At 46.6% G+C, this 21812-nt stretch overlaps 1 long non-coding RNA gene across 2 annotated transcripts; it reads right to left on the reverse strand.

Moving 5' to 3' along the window:
- Positions 1–17237: 17237 nt before the first annotated feature.
- Positions 17238–18824, reverse strand: LOC118928274 (uncharacterized). Of its 2 annotated transcripts, none has more exons than XR_008993034.1 (3): positions 18523–18824; positions 17938–18039; positions 17238–17386 (listed from the first exon to the last, which is right to left on the reverse strand). It is a non-coding gene; the product is annotated as an uncharacterized LOC118928274 (long non-coding RNA). The 2 variants fall into 2 exon arrangements; XR_008993032.1 differs by lacking the exon at positions 17238–17386 and adding an exon at positions 17589–17755 and having other exon boundaries at positions 18523–18823.
- Between the last annotated feature and the right edge of the window lie 2988 nt (positions 18825–21812).

The raw sequence follows: 21812 nt of genomic DNA on the forward strand, positions 1-21812 counted from the left end.
CATTTGCCTAATTACTTGAGTGATAAGTTGTTTGTCATGGAACTTTTAGATAGCAGTTTTCTTATAATTCAACCCCTATCCTCTGGCTCCTGTTGGGAATGCCCATTCAGACAATCTGAGGGGTGTCTTCATTTTTTATTGACTATCACATCTATGTTCATCCTGTTGAACTGTTAGCTAGATACTGAAAATGAAGTAAAAGCATAATTTTAAACTTGCATACATTGATATATGCATGTGCACACATACCTATATTTTTAAAAACCCAACCTGCTTCCAGAAAGGATCGAAAGCACTTTTGAGCACCTGGGGTCCTTAAAAGTCTTTCAGATCCAAACTACTTTCATGCTAAAACTAAGACATTGTTGGCCTCTTTCACTCTAATTATCTCATAAGTGTACAGTGGAGTTTTCTAGAAGCTACACGTCATGTAACATGACTACTGATGGAATGAGCAGCGGATACTCCTACCTAGCTGTCTTCTACTAAGCCAGACATTCAAGAGACATGCACAGATTTAAAACAGTGTTGCTCTTCTCACTAATTTTTTTGGAAATGTTTTCACAAAACATGAATTATGTGTTATATTGTAGGTTGATTGCTATTATTGTAAATGAATCACTACATACTTAACTTTTATTTTAGTTTCTGATACGGTAAGCCTTGATGGGTAGATCCTATAAGAGCAAAACCTCTTGGGGGTTCTCAACAGTTTTTCAGATTGTAGAGGTGTTCTGAGACCGAGGTGTTTGAGAACTGATCAAGAATATTACTATTATGTATGCATCTAATATGGTGATTTTTGCCCCCAAAATTCCTTTTTAGAAGGCAGTGGTCATGTCTGCATTTGGTTTTGTGCAAAGCTAAAATCATTTTATGAATAGATAAAGAATCGTTTTTGTACACATACATATTGATTCCTCATTTTACCTGTTCAAGAAGTGTTTCTTGAGCACCTGTTATGTACATCACAGGTATTCTGCCTGACTTGTCAAGAGAGTGAAAGGCAAGACAGACATAGTCCCTGCCCTCTTGGAGATTTGTGATGTAGTTTGCAAAGGCAGTACAGTGACGACTTGACAGTAATTCAGCATCAGTGTAAAGCCAGTTGGAAACTGCTGTTGTTTATTTCCACATAAACTACCAATTTAAAAAAATACTATTTACTTTACTGAGTCTGAAGGTTTGAGGTTAAAGATTTCCTGGCAGGCAGACATTACGTGCCAGGTATTGGATTTACTGGTGACTAAGGTTACAGCAGTCCTCATCTGTTATTCTTGTTTTTAAAGGCATGATATGTTTTGAGAAAATTCAGTATAGGTAAACAGATACCTGCATTAGAGAGTATTATACTTACATTATAAAAAGGTTTTTCATTTTGGAAATACTGGACTTATAAAGGGAGTGATCAATAAACTTTGAGTGAACAATTCATTGTATACTTAAAACATGATTCAAATTACCATAAGTGACTCACAACTTTTAAGTTACATGCATAATGCATTTGGGAAGACAGTAAAGAAAAAAGAAAGGAAGCAAGCTTCTTCGTGTGGCCAGTGACTGATGTCAGGTGAGTCTTAGGCCAAGAAGAAAAGTCCCGAGTTGGTCAAAGAGAGGGGCCAAAAAAGTATGAACTGTGAGGAGGTAAAAAGAACTTCATTTCTTTGTTTGACAGCATGGTTGGCTGGAAGGTTGGGGCAGGACAAGCGAATTTCAGTATGACATTAGACAAAAATCTTTTACAATGTCCTTGTTCAGAGAGATGCAGGGTAGATGTAGGACGAATAAATTGATATGCAGCTGGTTGAACAATCACTTCCCAAAAGTCTTGGCAGCAGATCCATTTCACCTTTGAGGGAGGCCTGCCTGATCTGCCACAGGACTCTGTCTTCAGCCTCACTCAGTACCGTATGGTTATAAATGACATCCTGAAGAAATCTGCTAGTGAGAAATATGGAAGGAATAGCTTATACACTGCAATGCTAGAGTCAGGGTCCAAAAATATCCTTAAAGACTAGAACTACATGTCAACTCTAATAAGAGGGAATTTAGTAGAGAAATATCCCATGGTTGCACACCTGCGAGCCGTCCAAACACACTCCGAGTGTCTGGGATCTGGCATGTTTAAAAGGAACCAGGAGGAAGCAAATACCAAAGTCTGTCTGTAAACATGTTGCTATGAGGAGGCCACCGTTTGGCTTCTGGGATGTTTTCTGAAGCTCTGTGGTATCAGTAGGTACTAGGCCGGTGGACAGGAGACGGAGGGTGGGGAAGAAACTCGGTGAGATGTGCGGCTTCAGAGTGCAACATGCAAAAGAAAACAATAAACAGTATATTCTGGAAATGCAACAGGAGAACCTCAGATTGTCTTATGGAAATAGTGTGTCCCGAATAAAGGAGGGGGTGCTGCTGCTCTGCTCTGCAAGTTAGGCCTCTCCTGGAATACTGGAGGCAGTTCTGGGTTTCTGCCTTTTATGGGGACTTCGACCAGCTAGAATATGTAGAAAGAACAGCAGCTAAGATGGAAAGGGTCTTGAAATCATTCTTTGTCCCTGCTCTCAGCTCTTCAAAGTGTGGCCCTTCACCTTTGAGGCCACGTGACTCCTGTCTGCCTCTCAACCCTCACGTCCTCCCCCTCTCTCCTTCCTTCTCCACCTAAGCCAGTCCTCAGGCATGGAACACTTAGCACCGCAGGGCCTTTGCTCCGCCCCATGCACATCATGTGGCTCATCCCCTCAGTTCAGCAGGTCTCTAGCTCAGATGTCACTTCTGCATTAGGACCTCCCGTACCGCCCAACCTAAAGAAGCATCCGCATTCCCCCATCTCTTCACCGTGCTTGTCCTTCAGTGTATGTATCATTCCCTGACACTGTATTATAAACTTACTTGTTTATTTTCCATCTTCATCTATTATATAAGTCCCATGAAGGCTTGGGCTTTGTTTGGTTCCCTTTTCCATCCTTTGCTCCTGATACAACTTGCGTACTCAATGGGCAATTGGTGACAGACTCCGTGAGTAAAATGAAGCCGTACCACAAACCTGTGAAAGAAAAGTCTCTGAAAAACTCCATCAAACCCTGGGCTACCTACTTCAAGGAAGAGGCTTTTCCCACATAGCTAGGCGCCAGTGATGAGTGGGTGCTCCAGGAAAGGAGCTTTGGGAGTTTGGGGCTCTGTGTTAAGAAATATTTCCAGATGTTGGAAAGGGTAGGCTACTTGGAACATCCCTGACATGAGGTGTGTTTCCTCAGCTGAGAGAAAGCCGCTTGTCAGGCACGTTGGTTGTGGTTTGTGTTAGGTAATACCTAAGACTCTTTTCTATCCCAGAATCTTAGAAGATTGTCACAGGTCAGGCCACCTTTCTCGTTAAAACATTTCTGAATTTGGTCGGCTAATATAATTTTTCTATGTGAACACATTTTCAATGTTTTCAATGTGATAATAGGATTCAGTGTGTAGAAATGATGCCCATTTTCTGAAACATGGTTCAGAATATGTGAAACTTAGAGGAGAAAGACTTTGACTTCATGGGAAATGGTGTCTTTCTTTGACAGCATCCTAAGGATGATTGAAATGTACCTAATTTTTCTTATTCACATGTCCAATGTGCTCACCACCCTTATAGGTAATCATAAATATTGCTTTTTGAGTCTCTGTGTGGATGAGACATGGCATCTGTCCCAAGGAGAATGATTTTAGCGCTCAATAGCTGAGTTCGAAATGAATTATCCCATTGTAACTACTAGGGCAATATAGATAGTCAGAAATTATCCTAGTGTGGATAGACAGATGAAAGAGTAAACAAGACACTGGTATGCTTTTTCAGTGAGGCAAACGTTTTATTTTTCTTTCTTTTGTTTTTTTATGATAAGATAGCTTTAATTTCATGTTACAAATAAGAAAATAAACCTTGAGAATTAAGTATTCAAGATTACTTAGTTAATAAGTGGTGGGATCAGAATTTGAACCCATGTCTATGGAACACTTAAGTCGTGTTCTCATCAATATAATGGGAACCCTCTACCCTAAATAGCTAATAACTATCACTTTTACATATAGTGATAACTATATTGCATATGACTGTATGATATATTATGTGGTCATATCTTCCAAAATAAAATATAGAACAGTTTAAAGTAATTGCAAATCAATTTGTATTTACATATGACTATCAGACATATGTGGACTCTCTAAACCTCTTTTTAAAATTTTGATTGGAAATATTGTGATATTGTGCAAACGTTTTCTTTTTTGAGAATAGCGTGTTTTGTATTGTCAGAGAGCTCAGAGAACACTGAACACAGAGGTCTGTGTATTTTGATAAATAAAAACAACCCTAACCATGCGTACTTGCCTAGGACTCTGTGTTTCTCATTCAGGGGAAAAGGGACAAAATATGAGTGTGGAGGGACCCTAGGCACCTTCCAGCCGCCAGCTGAAGAGCTGACTTACTCCCACAGCCCTGAAGCAGGCCAAGAGCAGAGGACTATGCTCTGCTTGGAAGTGTGTCAAGGGAACCTGGACTGTTTCTCTGGCTCTGATGAGATTTTTGCTGTCTGTAAAAACATCTGAGGTCAGAACTCTACAGTTAATGTTCTGTTAACCTAGTAAGTTGAAAAGAAAGTCTCTCCTGGGATTCTAAATTTTTAAAACTTGTATCAAAAAGCCAAGCCAAAAAAGTCCAAACATAATTGGACATGTCTTCAGCACATGAAAACAATGACTGAGCTATATTTACTGAGGTAAGCACAGCAGTGAAACTTCTCTCTCTCCCAATATCAAATTCTAGAATGCAGTTGCATGAGAAGGAACCGAAGTATGTGAATGTGTGACTCTAGTTCTTAGGAACATCCCAGGAAATGCATTTGTAGGGAAATGCCATCAGGAAAGCCAGAGCTGACTCAGGGTCAGACATTGGGATGATTCTGTAACTGCATTCTGGGATGTAGGACACACCAGTGTTCCCTGGACTTCACCAGACGGTGGCTTTCTTACAGGACTGTCATTGTTTGATCTGGCCTTTGGGTCCCACTCAGTGCTGCCCGCTGGGCCTTTCTCTCCTGGGTCCTCTTGTGCATTCCAGAGTAAATCAGTGGAGTCAAGACAGCTAACCAGGGTCAGACCAGGGTCAGAGCTGCACTGTCATTGTCTTTCATCCTTCGTGGCTCTCATGGGGGCTGCAAGTTCCTCAAGGACAGGGACACATGTTGCTACTGTTGTATCCCCAGCACCTAGTGCAGTCTCAGTCCCAAAGTAAAGGTTTGGGACTGCCCGCAGTAAAGGTTTCTTATTACTGTTAAATGAAGCCTGAGGTCTAAAAGAAGGCAAGCAAGCCTTCTAACCAACGGCCCAGATTGCATGCTTTGGAATATGAGCAGGATTTTCTTTCAAAATACTGTCTTGGATTTTCAAGTAGTGGGCACCGCAAATACATGTTGTCACCTGAACACCGCTTTCTTTGGTGGTCTGGGTAGTGAGGGCAGGATCTGAGCCCTTGGTCACCACTAAACCTCCCACGTGGTGCACGGTGTCCCACGGAGGATCAATAAAGATTTGTTAAACAAGAATAAAGTGATCGCTACCAGCGGACTTGCGCCTCCCTGGCTGCTGTCATTACCCAGTAAGTGGGCCTCTTTCAAAACAAGACCGGCTGGGAAAGTGAATTCCCCTAAAGGGAAAGGTTACTGGGGCAGCAGGCCGTTTTTCCTGCTCATATTTGGGACGGTGAGGAGAAACGTGGCACCGAACTTCCCAGGGTCGCGGTCCCGCACTGGGCGACGGCCTTGGGTTTTGGGGTGCCGGGGGCTCCCGGCCTCCCTGCAGGCACGAGCCGGGGGTCTGCAGGCCAGGCCGGCACTGCCTCCCCGACGGGTCTCCGCCGCCCCTGTCGCTCCCCGCCGGCGCCCCCTCCGCCTCCCGCGGCCTCCATTTGGCGGAGGCACGGCCGGTTCCCAGGCCGGGAAGGGGACACCTGCCGGCGGGACGCGGCAGTGCGGCGGCCGCCCCCTTCGCCAGTTCCTGATTCGACCCACAGGGAGACACACGGTCTCCTCCCCGGACGCCCTAAGGAAAGTCTGAGACGGAAACATGTTCGCGCCCGGGGGGGGGGGAGCCCAGATGTCCCCCTGCCTTGGCCCTTGGGGACATCCTTAGCCAGCCAGGCCCGGTGCACCTGTTCCCGGAGCGGCTGGCCCAGGAATGCGAGCACGGCCCCCCGCGATCAGCGGGTCCTGGAGAGCGAGGGCAGATCCCAGTCCCCAGGACACGGGCTGCAGGAAGACTGTGCTCTGGCCGACGTATCCCCGTGTCTGCCCCGGGTGCAGCCCCTGAAGCGGTGCCTGCCCCCGTGTGCCCGGGAGGGCGTGCGCGCCGGGAGCCCGGGGGCCTGGGGGAGCCCGCACCCGGGGAGCGCTGGAGGGCTGAGAGGCAGGCCCAGCCCGGCCGGGGTGATCCCCCTCATCTCCGCAGTGGAAGAACTCGGGGGAGGCCGGAGAAGTCTTGGGGCTGCTGGTTCGGAGCCATTCCCTTCAGAATGGTGGAGATTTGAGTCCTTGGAAGGCAAGGGGACGGACAGGGCATTCCGTTTGGGGGAAACAGTGGCTTCAGGTGAGATGCTGCTGGCTAGGTTGGCCACGGGGAACCACTGCTGGTTCCCTCCAGTCCAGGAAGTGCATGATGAGTCTGGCATTCCAGTGTGGGATAGTTCCAGCAGTGGTTTTCACAGCGGCAGCAGCCTCACTTGGGAGTTTGTTAGAAATGCAGATTTGGGGGGGTCCCTGCCCTAGACCCACTGAATCACAGTCTGGGGGCACAGCCCCTAGCCAGCAGTCTTTAAGAAGCCCTCCAGGTGATTCTGATATTCTCTCTAGTTTGAGAACCCCTGGATTAGGAAATGGAGAATAACAGAGCCCACAGCTGGGTGGCATTCCAGGAGCAGGGCAGTGAAAGCTGGCACATATAAATAAAGGGTATAAATAAAGGGTAAGGCATAGGATGTGGGGAAGAGGATCTAGTTCATGAGGGAGAGAGGGAGAGCAAGCATTAAATAAACATCATTTTGGGCCTGTTGAGGTTAGTGTGACTGCAGGACCCCACATAGACATTCCCAGAGGCACCTGGAAGTCTGCTCAAAACACAGGCAGCAGAGCAGGGACGGGGTCACCTGTGTGGGGCCGCTGAGAGATGCTGGTCAGCTCCCTGAGGGAATGAGAATAGTGAGGTAGGACCAGACGAGATGCAAGGGCATGAAGTCCAAATGCTGACAAGGCAGAGCTGGTCAGAGGCATGAAGAAAATCCGATCTGTGGGGTGCCACTGAGGCAGAGAAAGGAGAGAGACTCAAGAAGGAACCGGTGGGCGGGAGGAGCAGGCCTGAGACACCAGCTGGCCTTGGGCAGTGTTTTCTAACCCATTAGAGGCTGTGAAGCAATACGGTTGTGAAACCAGCATTTAAAATAATAATAGAAAATGTCAGCATGGATTTCACACAGCAAAGATACAGTTTCATGAAACTTAGGTTTCAGATATATTTTTGGAGGGAGGGGCTCCAACAATATTTCTGTGGCATTCTGGCCAAAAATGTATAATCTAGTTGCAATTGTGGAAAAACATCAGACAAACCAAAATGGAGGGATGTTTAACAAAATAACTGAGCAATACTCTTCAAAAGTGTCAAGGTCAGAGAAGTCAAGAAAAGATTGAACTGTCACAGGTTCAGAATACCAAGGAGGAATAACTGAGCACAATGTGGGATCGCAGATAGAATCCTGGAACAGAAAAGGGATATTAGTGGAAAACTGGGGTCTTTTTAGCTTGATTAGTAGTATTACACTGATAATTTCCTGGTCTCGACAATGGCACTGTGGTTATATGAGATGTTAGCACTGGGTCAGCCGAATGAAGGTGTCATAGCCCATTCAGGCTCTTAGAAGAAAATGCCACAGACCGGGTGACTTAAAAACAACAGAAAGGTATTTCTCTTGGAGGTTGTAAGTCCAAGATCATGGCGCTGGCAGATTCCAGGTCAGATAGATAAAGATACCTCTTGCTGTGTCTGTCCTAGGGGCTAGGCAGCTCTCTGGAGCCTCTTATAAGGACATTAATCCCATTCCTGAGGGCTTCCCTCACTTGCCAAGGCCCCACCTCCTCATACCATCTCATTGGGCATTAGGATTTCAATATACAAATTTCGCAGGGGAACACAAGCATTCAGACCGTAGCAAGGGGTATATGGAAACCTTCTGTACTATTTTTTGCAACTTTTCTGTAAGTCTAAAATAAGTTCAAAATAAAAAATTTAAAAGCAAAATATGTTTTTGTATATGTGAGCGGGGCAGGGGTCTGTGTGATGCCCAATACGGTGAGCTGCGGTGAAGGAGTCTCCTGGCCACAATGCCTGGAGCGTGGGGAGGTATGTGCACCAGACAGCCAGGGGAGCCCTTGGAGCTGAGGTCCCGGGTGGGTGCCACGGGGGAGAGGCTGCAGCAGCGGGTGGTCCAAGAGGAAGCTTGGGTTCTCAGACTGCCTTTAGGCGATAGGATGCAGACTTCGTCTCCGCCGTTCCCCAGAAGCTGTGGGTTGCACACGGAGAGGAACTCTGACCCCAGGAAGTCTGAGATGTGGGTGGGCACAGTGCATGTTGAAGCTGTCACAGCACCCTGCGGCAGCCACGCGGGGGGAAGTTACATGCCTAGAGGAGGGCAGCATCTCCTAGTCGAGGATTGCATTATTTCTTTGATCTCTTTGGGTGGCAGGGGGACCTGATTTCAGGTTCCTATATCATAATCTAAGTTTCATAATGAAAGTTATGATCGAAGACCTAGTCCCTAGTAAAAGTTTCTCTGAATCCTAAAAGCCCTATGCAGATAAACTATCCCTTTCCCAAGGAATCCTTTAAGCAACCCGGAGGAAAGAAAGATAGTGGGAATTCAGTAGCTTCCAACCTATCTTGCCAAATGTTTTGAGTCAGAGGAGTGGTTCTCAACTGAGGAAGAGTGTGCTCCCAGGGGACATTGGGCACCACCTGGAGATATTTTCAGTGGTCCCAACTGTGTGTGTGTGTGTGTGTGTGTGCGCATGCACCCACTACTGGCCTCTAGTAGGTGGAGGCCTGGGCTGCTGCTAAACGTTCCAGAGTGTACTAGACAGCCTATCCACCCAACAGCAGATAATTATCCAGCCTCAAATGTCAGTAGTGCCGAGGTTAAGAAACCCTGAATTAGGAGAGTAGAAAATCTGAGGGCTATTTATGGTCAGGAAAGTTGCCTGGCTGCTTTTCACAAAAGAAGGGTATTAAACTTCATTTCTTGGCTTGATTTCAAGTGGATAATTATAACCTGCCTACCTAAAATTTACACTTTAATTTTCAGCGGGTATCTTTCTTCAATTCATGCTTAAACCAGCTTAGTGTGGCTGTATTCTTGACACTGGGGCGATATTCTATGCCTGAATGGGTTACAGGTCACCAGTGGGTGAAGCAGTTGGTCTGTGAAGTGATTTGAATCCTTTAGGGATTCAAAAGCACTAAAACAAGAAAACCCTGGACATTACCATCATTATTAATTATTAGGAATACGACTGCCCTTATTCAGCCACTCTCAGGATTCCCATGAGATTCCCATTAGTACTAAGGTCAAAATCAGATTCCTGACCTTCAGTCTAACCAGACGCAGCCCAGAATGAGTATGTCAGCTGTTAAAAGCAGGGAGCTCTCGCTCTGCCCCACCAGCTGCCTGCTCCCCCACTTGGGGAGAGGCTCTGCATTGGCAACATTGAGCTTCAAAGCAAATCTTCAATCTATTTGTACTCGCTGTTCCCATATTTAGAACACACATACTTGTCTCTTGCTTCCAGGCAAGAGCAAATTCTGACGGTATTAAATGGAGCCTGACTTCAGGCAAACAGGAGAACCCAGAATAAGTTAAGGGCAAGGCTCTTCTCTTCTCTATTTTTACATTTTAAAGATGATGATAATTCAGGTTGGCGAAATTTAAAATCAGAAGTCAGGCTGCCAACTGATGGACAAACCAAATGATTACCTCTTTATAAGCCACACAGATTAATTTGTGAAACCTGATCTGGCTTTTTAAAAAAAAAATAGTATTTTAATGTCAAACAAACCTGGGAACTACAGGCAGGTATAAAGGGTACAGATCTGGTTTTCTTTTACTTTGTAAGTTTTGGGTTTTTTTTTTTTATGTTTCGTCTATTTTCTCCCAGATTTCTGTCTTTAGAAAGATAATATCAATCTCATCCTTAATAACCTGGAATTTTGGTGAAGTGTGACTTTGGGGATTTTGAATCGTGATATATATTGCTTCTCTGCTTACCATGTGTTTTAAGTGGGTTTGGAATGGGGACCCTCCTGGCATGATTCTTCATTAAAAAATCTGTATTATTTCTGAGGCAACTGTATTATTTCTTAAGCATGAACCGAAGAAAGATACCCACTGAAAATTAGTGTAAATTTTAGGTAGGCAGGTTAAAACTGCTGCCTCTCACATAAGGACAAGATGCCATGACTTTCATTTGATTTTTTTCTAGCTGACTCATCCACATCTTCTCACCTAGTTCCTTAAAAACATGTATTTTGAAGGTGCTAGCTGAGGTGAGAGGCAGAAATTTTAGCCATGGGGCAAAGTCTGTGTTTGTAACATGAACAGCTGTGTCCTGGACAGAGCTTGAGAACTGGCTGTTGGTGGGAATCACAACCATAATCAGAGTTAACATTTATTGGCTATCTAGTACACGCCAGTCTGAGCCCCAAGTTTTCCTGTGGAGTGACTCATAGAAGCCCTGCCAACTCCTTGAGATCGCTGCTAAGTGCCTTCTCTATTTTAGAGCTGAGGAAACAGGCTCAGAGAGGTCAGGTACTTTTCCCAAGATCGTGGAGCAGAGAGTCCCTACTGGAATTTGAAACAAGCCATCTCTCTCTAGAGCCCTTGCCCTTGTCTTTTTCTCCACAAACATGATCTTAAAAACATGAATAATATTAGCACGTGATAATTACACAGTTGGTTTTTTTTAATGGTGTAAGTGATTTTCACATTCATTACCTCTTTTGCTCAGGAGGCATGATGGTAACTAGAATCCCAGAGGTGTCTTTTCATAAAGATTAGCTTGGGAAACAGTCTTTATTTAAGACCCACGCATATACACTCTCTTTTCCAATGAATGCCACGTTAGCAGAGAGGCCTCCTGGAGCAAATTTGGTGCCCCAAGAGATCACTCCAGTTTATTTGCCTTCTCCCAAAGATGAATTTAGGTGGTGGAGTGTTTTAGGTTTTTTACTAATGCTTTTCTTTTTCAACACTTTTCCTGAGCATGATGAAATTGATACCCTTTGAAGTTAATTACACCTCTGGCAATGCATCGCGTGAAACATCTTACTCATGGCTGTGTTTGGGGAAGCTCAGTGCATGGCAGGAACAACATATTTATCTTGGAACTGAGACTTGAGAAGCGAGTTCCTCCCTTGAACATGGCCTGAGACAGAACACCTCCCCATCTGGGATTCCAACCTCAGGTACATAAGGGTGCCGACTGTCGATTTTAAGCCAAAGGAGGAAGAAGCCATTTTCCATGAACTTAGATAAAAGCTAATGAGGTAAAGTGCCGCCATCTATCATTTCTTACGGGGTTTTAGTGCCAGTAGGTTCCCCTACCCTCACCACCTCCCCACTCACGGTCCTGAACGTGGGGGTTAAGAATGGTTGGCAAAGCACCATTTTCATCATGTCTATTCTGGTTTAAAATAGAGCCTTTCTGCATCGTGTTGCAAATGGAACAAGTTGATAATGTACAGACACTTCTGTGCTTATGTGACATGTGGCAGCTCATTGGCACGGCCTTGGAGGCCATTTGAGATTTGTCCCCTGTGCCCCTGTCTAGCTCTAGCACCTGCCATTTCCTACCTGGCAGCAGCGCAGATGGCCCGCACCTTCTTACTCCAGATAGGTGAAAGGCAAGCACAGGCCGCATTTCCGAATCCCAAGCAGTGGAATCTCCTACTTCCCAGAGGCCGCAACGCTGAGATTTAGGAACAAGACAGGGTAGGTGGTCCCAGGATGACCAGCCAGGGCAGCCCAAACCCCAAGAGACAGGGGATTCGATGTCATAATGTAAGGTACGGGGCATGTATGCGTCCACACACTTCATTCACATGGACCCCTCATCCTGGGGTGTCTTCTTTCACTTCGGCTCTTGAATTATGCCTTTCCTTCAATATCCAGTCCTCTTCCAGCGAGAAGCTGTCCCTGACCCAACCCTCTGGTTGAGATGCCCGCTTTGCCCCACCGTAGTGCCCTGAGCTTCCCTCGGTTGCAGCTGGGCCCACACAGAAGCTGCATAGTATTGTTTTGTCTTCCTTTCCCTCTAGGCTGTATTTATTCATTCTGATTGATGAATTGACCCTGTAAAGGGTCAATATAGTTGTTGAATAAATGAACGAATCTGTCTCTCTGACACAGGGACCTTTCGGGGAGACAGCTAAAGCCAGGAGGTTACTTAGTAATGATAGAAGGCCTAGGATGAGCTGAGCCAGAAATGCCCCCAGTTCCCATCTGAAGCCAGCTACCCTGGCCCATGGCTGCTGCCACTCGGCCAGGGTGTTCCAGATTTGCCAAACTCTCCATTTTTTTCAATGCTCTGAGCAGCTCTGTCAGCTCTAGTGGTACCAATAAGGTCCCTCAAATAATAGGCACTAACATCTTTCGTTTTAAACTTGACCATGATTGCAGTGAAGAGCACAAACAGAAGGCTCTAGGGTCTTATATTGAAAAAGTGACGATATTCTCACATTGGGGCCATGAGTTGCATCAGCTGTCGGGGTGTTCCACCTGCAAGCTCTCCCACAGGCCCCCACAATGCTGTCTGCCTGCTTTGGGAAGGGGCCTAGGAATGCTTCTGTGCTGGCTGCTGCTTAGGATACGGCCATGAGGGGGAGAATTTTCCCCTCCGAGGCAGCTCTGTGGGCAAGCAAAGGAGATGGCCTTCATCACTGGAGGGCAGGGAAATGGAAAAGCATGTCTGCTCTAAATTCTTCCCTCACTGCTCAGTGCGCTGAAATCCCACCATCAAACCCAAGTTCATCCCCTTGGGGGGCTTGTAGTCCCGGAATCTGTTACCCCCACCCCGCAACCCCAACACATTAGCAAGGACAGGTTCATTTTGACTATGGAAGAACGCTCCAGAAAGATCTGTATGCACAGGGAAAGTGGAAATCTCTGGGGAGCATGAGAATCCTGAGCCTTGATCGTTGTCTTGGCATGTTGGAGGCCCAGCCAGGCTCCAGCTGTGTCATCTTATCCCCCCCATTTGTATGGAGATTACTTATTACCGGCTGGGTCCTAATCAAGTGTAAATCCCTTAAACTGCCATCAAAATCCTTGAGGTACGGGTAGGTGTTATCAGTGACTAACAGTGAGTCTGAGCTCCCCTGCGTGTCCGTGCTCAGCATAGGGCAGCCCTGCCCATTTCCTCATGTCCCTGAGCTCCTGGGCAGATGCGACTTCTCTTTTTATTCTTCTCTTCCTCATAGCGCTCAACTCAGTACTTCACATTTAGGTGCTCAGTGTGTGTTTGTGAGTTGAAGTGAATGTAGCAGCTAGGATTCGGATTAGCTGGGTGACCCTTTGTAGGTCCCCAGAGATATGGGAACTTTGGGTAAGTTTCATAAGTTAAGCTAGAAGGTCTGTCACTGATGGGATTGCCTGAACCTCTAAAAATGTGTAGGTGATACTAGGCCACTCTTTAAGAACAAGTTTTTTTCCTGGTAAAATATACTACCAGCAACCTGGTATTATATTCTGACATCCTGAAGGAGAGTCACCACCATCCATCTCCAGAACTTTTTCATCCTCCCAAATTGAAATTGTGTACCCATTAAACACTAATTCGCCACTTGCCTCTCTATCAAGCCTCTGACAACCACATTCCACTTTCTGTTTCTATGATTTGCCCTTCCGTCATGGCTTTACTTAGCATAATGTCCCCAAGGTTCAGCCATGCTGTAGCATGAGTCAGAATTTTTTCCTTTTTAAGGCTGAATCACATTCCATTGTATGTATGTATTACATTTTGTTTATCCTTTCATCCATGGGCACTTGGGTTGCTTCTACCTTTTGGCTATTATGAATAATGCTGTTATGTACAAATATCTGTTTGAGTCCCTGCCTTCCATTCTTGTGGGTGTGCACCCAGAAGGGGAATTGGTGGATCACATGGTAATTTGATGTTTAATATTTTGAGGAACTGTTGCCCCATTTTCCATGAGGGGCTGCACAACTCTGACACTCAGTAGTGTGGACTTTTGCAAGAAACAAGCCTGCAAAGACAGTAATTTTATTTTTTGCTTTTCCAAGGACTTGTTGATGCTGGGGGTGTAACCATGTTTCTGCCTAACATTCCCCACCTGCAGAGGGAAAAAGCAGTTACTGTTCCTCTCAGGAAAACAAGGGACTATGGGAAGCGTTGCTGGGATTGGCTGGGAGAAGGAATTTGGTTCAAAATACCCTGAGTTCCAAGGGCCAGAGCCTGGGCCCTCCCTCCTTCCAGCATGAACAACTCCCCCCTGCCCGTGCACACAGGGCAGGGCTAGGGAAGGCTGGAGCCCATGACTGGGTGGCTAAGGGCTGACACCTGTCCTGCTTATCAGACATAGATATCAAGGACCTTCTCTGAGGCCCTTGGATAACAGGACCACCCTCAGCCAGCAGACCAGTGTGCCTGCATTTCCAGCTTTTGTTTAAGCCTGCGTCTTCCTTTTCCTTTGGCGGGGCATATAGTTCTGTAGAGAACGGTGTCCACTGAATGACCATCCACATCCAGTCAAGGTGTCATCAAGCACTTGATAGCTCCATCCTTCCCGTATCTCTCTCCCTTCCTGACCCGTGGCCAGCTCTCCTTCAGGATGTCAGAAGCTCTGCCAATTCCAGAACACACTTCCATTCTCTGATCCATGTCGGGCCTTGTCCAAGTAGGAAAGGCCTCATAACTCTCTCTCATCAAGGAATACAAGCAGAATTGGCGTCCTGTCCTCTGGCAGGCTGCCCGAGGCTGGCTCTCACCGCTCTGGCGCTCTGGACAGGCCGGCCTTGCAGACGGCTCGGCGGTGCCCTGAGGAGGGCCGAGGAGAAGCAGGGTGGCAGAAGGTGTGGACGCTCAGGCTGGGGCTCCCCGGGAAGCCTCCGTCACAGCTGGAGGGCCGGGCCCACCTGCGGGCCCTGAGGCAGTTCCAGTCACGCAGCTCCCAGCAACGCGGTGTCTCCACAGAAACTGCTGGCAGGGCAGGATCAGAAACGCAGCCAGGACTCCTCGTTTGACCGAGAAGGTCTCTAAGAAACAAGACCACACCAGTGTCTGCCAGCAAAGATTTAACATGTGTTTCCAAAGCGTCAACGGGCAAATTAGTTAATCCTCCATGGCCAGAGGAGAAGGGCCCTGTCATCTGAGCAACTGCTGTAACACAGAGTGGGGTTTCACGGGCTGGGCCTCCATGCTCGTCACCAGCCTCTTGGAGATGGCCTCTCCTCGCCGGAGTGACCATGGTGGCCGGGGTTCCATTGACCTTGTTCACACCAGCTACCTTGGCACCTGGACTAGCGCCAGGTGGAGGAGACACCCAGCCAGTATTTGAGGGGTGCATGGATCTACAGCAGAAACCTGGCCTGGGCTGGCCTGCTCTCCCCCCGAGGGCAGGTGGCACAGAAGAGTGACTGCTGTGGACGGCTTTGTAGTGCCAGTCAGAGAAGGCCTTGGGCCGGACAGACTCATGCCAGGGCTGCTGCTCGTCCTTCCTGGAGCCTGAGCTGCCACTGAAGACGGCCCTTTGGGACAGGACAGGGCCGAATGCGGCAGGCCTTCCATAGCCCTGGGGTGGGAGGGGGAGTGTATGAAAATGTGCTCAGTAAGGATGTTGCCTTCTTAGTGGGGGGGGGAATGCTTTTGAGGCAAATCTGCATATAGTTGCATACACATGGACAGACGCGTGCGTGCACACACACACACACACACACACACACACACACACACACACACACACAACCCCCCATCCCCCCACCTGCTCTGGGATAACCAGCTCTTCCCACCTGTAAAAAGACTAATCCTTCTGCTCTCTCCTTTGCAGCATGTGCTGAATCAAAATTTACTGGCTAATGTTCTAGAAACCTTAGGGGGGGGGAAAAACTACACACACACCAAATGAACATGCCATTTAAATTTTAAATTTAAAAAACGCCATTTTTAGTTTACATTTTTTGTAAGTACAAAATAATGTATTTTGAAGACTTTCTAGGGAGGGAAACAGGGATATAGTCAAAGGTTGAACCAAACCTTAATTTTCAGTTGAAGAGGAGATTGGATTGACTGTTTTCTTTTTTATTTGTGTGCTGGACAGGAGTCCTATCTTAGCCTAACAAGAGGGCCGGCCACGGGGGCTTAGAAAAACGGGCTTTTTTCCAGCATCATCATAGATTTTCCAAGGGGAACATGGATCTTACTTTAGAAAACCTAAAACCACGTTTGTTCTACGTTCCTTAGAAAACGACTCCCAGCGCCGGGGCGCGACAGGCTGGGCGCTGAGAGCCTCTCAGGGCTGCAGCGCCTTGTGTCACACGCCCGCTCGGCGATCACGTTGCACGGACGAGTTCCCCAGGCTTTCAGTGCAATAATAAGCTTGATCTTTTTATTCAAATACAAGGAACCACCCCCGCTGGCGTCAGGTCACGTGTCCAGGTCATGTGGTGCTGCGACACAGAAACCGGCAGGCGATCATTAACTGATGCCTTACAGCCTGGGAGAAAATGCAGGTTTTAAAGGCAGGAACTCTATTTTTATACAACAACCAGGACTGCCGTGGAAGGCATACACGGTGGGTGGGGCGTCAGTCTTGCTAAGTACTTTCCCAGGCAAGGGAAAGAGCCGACATATTCTCCCTGGTTTTGTTCTGGTCTCAGGACTTGACACTCTTTCCCCAACCTGGCTGCGCGGCTGTGCGCGGAGGGAGGGGCAGGCAGCCCTGGCGCTGGGCCCTGGCGCGTGGGGGATGGAGGACAGATTTGTGAAATCAGAGGAAAGCCTTATGTTCCCTTCCTTAGAAGTTCATGCTTCTGGGTCGATGCAGTTTGGGGTAGGGGTGAGGCGGGGGCCAAAGGCACGGTGAGCTTGTGGGCACGTCTGGAGTTTTCATTATGAAAACCAATTTCAGCATGTTGCTCCTTGAAGTTTCCTGGGGTAAGAACAGAAGCTGCAGGGACTCTGCTTACCTGAATGTTTCCTTGTTAAGTCGCTTGAATTTAGAAAGAAGTTCTTTCACTTTTTCACGCTTGTACAGTGTTACTTTGTGCTTTTGAAAAACTGATTATCAAGCTGGGTTTGCTTTAGTGTAGAAGCTGCAATGGGGGGACGGAATGAAGAGTTTAGAATCCGTGCTGGAGGGAAGGGGTAGATAGAGTACATGAAAAGACCTTAGCAGAAACATGAAAAAAACCCCACAAAAAAACCCAGGTGTGTTTTATTTCACATTATACAAAAAGTACTTTCCTAAAATATTCCTGCAGTATGGACTCAGTCTTACAAGAAAATCCACCAGTATAGTCTAGAACCTTATATTTTTATTTTATTTAACTCTTTTAAGCAACAGCAAACACACGAAGAATTTCCAATGTTCCGGGTTCACTGTATCACTGAACCCACCTACTTCAGGAAATTTAGCCAGTTTGGGAGATGAGTTGTTTCTCTTCTCACCTTGCCTCTGCCCTCTTCAAAAAGACAGAAGTAGGTGACCTAAAGGGATGCACCCAAGATGTTGTAGGGGCCTGAAGTTATAAAATCTGGGAGACCCTTTTGCAGAAAATAAAAAATTATATATACAAAATTAGGTACTAAGTATCACAGAATTCAGAAAAAAATACATATTAGTATTATTATTTGCTAAACATACCTCTAACATCCTTTTTATTCTGCATTTTGGGAAGCATGATCTTGGATGGTCTATTCTTGGAAGGCGAGTACTTTGATCTTGGCCAGTTATCAGTGTAAGTGCCTACAATGGAACAAGTTTGATGACTGGAAAAATTTTCCCCACGCTAGCTTCTGCCTAGTGTGTTCTGGCTCTATTTCATGTCTTGTTTCTCCTCCCCTGGCCCACAGTACCTCTGGTACCAGACGCTGCGGAACACACTCTTATGATATGAGCTCTGGGTCTGAATCTTTGCATCTCTGCCCTGGGGTCAGGCGGCACGGTCGGCTTGGAGTTCTATAGCCGACCTCCCAAAGCGGCCTGCCCCTGCAACGCTTTCCTATTCCACAACAGCCAGCGGTAACTTAACTATAAATATAGTTTGTAAATTTATAAATATATCTTAACCCAAAGTAAAGGTATCTGTAAGTCAGATTCCTCTTAACCACATCCCAAAAATGCCCATGGCCCTTCAAAGTCACCCAAAAGGAGGGAAAATGTGGCCAAAGAGAAATCAGAGTAAAAAAGAGGCAGTGATCTTAAGCAGAAAAGGTCATAGAATCTTACCACCGCCAAGTTTACAAAAGCAAATGGCTGTGAATGTGTTGCTGGGGCTCCTGCCTGGGCCTCCACTTCTGGCTGTGAAGCGAGCAGCCTGGGGTTCAGTTCGTTAGCTTTATGGTAAATCTGCTTCTGGTCACCCTGGGTGCATAGTAAGTGCATCTCAAGCAGTTGTTTTCTGGGTTCTGGAATCAAAGATACTTGTGTGAGGCAAGCTTGCTTATCTGGACATCTCATATGGAATGATTTATCAGGGTAAATTCCATTTAATAAAAAGCCTCTGTTGGGCTCTGACTCAGCCCCTCTAACATTTCCTTCACCCAGCCAGGCTTTCACGGAAAACAATCTCCTCTACACGTGCAAGTAAAGGGAGTAGCGGTGGAGGAGGGCCGAGCGTGCATTTATTCTGTATGCATTTGTGCCCAGCACTGCCCAGTGCTCTGTTCCATAGGTCACACTCTGAACTTCTCCGGATGACCCTGGGAAATGGCTGTTACAGTTAGTCCTGCTCTGCAGAGAAAGGGAGGGTCAGAGAGATTGCGTCCTGCTTACAGTCACATGGCGAGAGCGATTCAAAGTTGGACCTCAAAACCAGGTCTGTCTGACTCCCCGGCTGCTCCTAGGTGGCAGACCTCTGACCTTAAACTTTTTGTGAAGTGAATGCAGTACGTCTTGTTTTAGTTGCTAAAGTGGAGTGGAATTTATTTGCAGTGGTGTCTAGTTATAGCTCCCCTTTCTCTGCATCTGTTCCTGCAGAGCATGATCTCATTGCCTGCTAAAATAATTAGGGAGTGGAGCCAGCAGGATTCCTTGACCAGCTTTAAAGTTCCCCTCTTCCCCCTCTGACGGTAACTTGCTTTTGGGCTTTACCTGCCATGGCCCCTTTAACCTCATCAATGCCACACTTCACTCTCCTATGTCACCCGGTTGATTGCCCTAAAACATTTATGCTGCACAGCAGTGTGATAGTGTTGAATCGCTTGCTTAGCTTGTCAGGATGGTATTGAATTTGGAAGGGTTTGTCCACATACAGTTTATGGGGGAAAGGAGGCTGTGAGTTCAGAGATTCCATAAATGCACTAAATGGCCAGATGATTAAAGTCTGAGGGCAGGCGGTTGACTTCTCCCTGGCCGAGGCGCTAACCCGTCAGACAGAGTTACCTGGCTGCAGACTGGGGGCTCAGGGAGCAGCAGGATGTGGAGCAGAGACCCTGGCTACTACCCAGGGCTACTCCCACCCCCCTTCCCAAATTGTAAAAATACCTTGAAACATTGCCAAATGTCCCTGGGGGGAAAAATTGCCCTTGGTTGAGACACACTGTGTGACCCCTCTCAACAGACAGCCACCATCAGCTTCTAGTTATGTTGACTCTTAAGGTGTGGGGTCAGGAGACAGAGTGACTTTTTGACGCACAGCAGGAGTGTTCCACAGTAGAGACAGGGTGCACAGTGCCAGCCCTCTTGGATGAGAGAATTGTGAGGAAAAGGTTAAACTTTTGAGTACAGACACATACTCCATTCTCCACAGAGTTAACATGTGATTCTAAGCTTGGTGTGTAAGGGTTCTGTAGTCAGACCCCACTTTAAATCCCTGTTTTGCTTTTATTAGCTGTGGGACTTTGGCCAAGTTACGTTACCTCTCTGTGTCTTGGTTTCCTTATTTGTAATACAGCAATGATACCGCTACATCAGAGAGTTGTTTTAAGAATTCAGCGAGATAAGGCATGTGCCTGACACATGTAAGTGCTTAACCAATCTATCCTATTTAAAGAATTTCTAGAACAATCTTTGATTCCTTTTTTGGTCGTTGTGTAGATGAGTAGATTGCTGCCCAGATAATTGTGTCACTGCCTGCTTGGGTGATTTCGAAAACCGTGCATCAAGCATCAACTTTAGAAATCTTCTTGCTCTTTATGGGAAGTACAGATGCCCTCTGCTCGAGAACTTCATGGTTAATCAACAAAGCTGAAGCTCTCCCTTCACCATGACCCATGGGGGGTGGGTGCTTTGCCACAACTCCTTGGTCAATGGCCTGCCAGTTCTGCTCATACTGAGCCTGAGGTGTTTTGCAGAGCTTTTTAACCCCATCATGTTCAGGAAAGAGTTTACTAATATATTCAATTACAAACAAGAGATCATTTTTTTTAAAAAGGGAAAACTGAAAAAAATAGTGAACGTTGCTCTTGTGTATGGGCTGAGTCATTCAACATTAGGAAAGGTTCTAAAGGACAAAGCGTGATTGTGTAATGCAGAAAAACTGCCTGGCCGCTCTGGTCAAAAAATAAACAGCACGAGGTAGGACGAGCCGTAGACAAAGACGGAAGGATGGGTAGTGCCATGGCTTAGAGGCTCGCCTCCACAAGGGGTCCGCCAGCTCCTTCAGGAGCATGCCAGGGGTTCGTTGGAAGCCTCAGAGGCGGGAGTGATGAAATGTTCGCCCCAAGCCATGGATATTTCCTCTGTACAAGGCCCCCTTTGAATTTGCCTGACTTCAAAGTGCAGTGGGGCGGTGGATATGAAGCAAAGGAGATTCTGCCAGTGTTTGTTGGCATCGTCTCTCTCTGTGTGTTCTCAATGCAGAAAAAAATGGATTTGTTTAGGGGAAAATATGCCTGAAAGAACATACACCAGCTAAGAGGAGCAGCATATCTGGATTTTAAACCACTACTGTTTGGGGTAAATCAGCTGCGAAGGTAAACTCCTCCTAGGCAACTGGGATGACAAACAGTGTGCTTAAGAACAGCCTTTCAGGACTTAACCTGCTTCTGTGTGGAGCTTCTGAACATGAGCAGTCTTGTAACTGCCTGGCAGCTACTTAGTTATTTCCTCACAAATGTGACATGTAAGCTCAGTTTTGTAAACATGGGGGTTGTTTTTAAAATTCCAAGGGCATAAGCAGATGGTAGAGTTCCAACTTCAGCTGTATCATTCTGTAATCTTTTGGACACGATAAAAGAGTGGCTTCCTTAGTGGTTTGCGCTCTGCAGAGCTGGGGCTGAAAGCAGCTTGGAAGAGCTCAGGAAAGCAGATTCCATCCTGGTGGCCATTCACTTCCCTTTCCTCTTCCTTTTTCTAGTTCAGCAAAGTCCAAGGCCTTGGAATTCCAGCCAAACCTATTGGCTCATGTAGTACATAAGCCAGGAGAACCAGCCAGGCAGCTGGCCTAGGCGCTCGGAGCTTTAGGTTTGAGCACCGGAGCGATTTACATTTGTTAATGTGCATCATTACTGAATAAACTTTAGAAGTTGGCTGTGACTGGTCAGTTTAGGATTAAGATGACATTTGAACATAGTATG

Source organism: Manis pentadactyla, chromosome 2 (assembly GCF_030020395.1).
Source record: "Manis pentadactyla isolate mManPen7 chromosome 2, mManPen7.hap1, whole genome shotgun sequence".
In the NCBI taxonomy this organism is placed as follows: Eukaryota; Metazoa; Chordata; class Mammalia; order Pholidota; family Manidae; genus Manis; species Manis pentadactyla.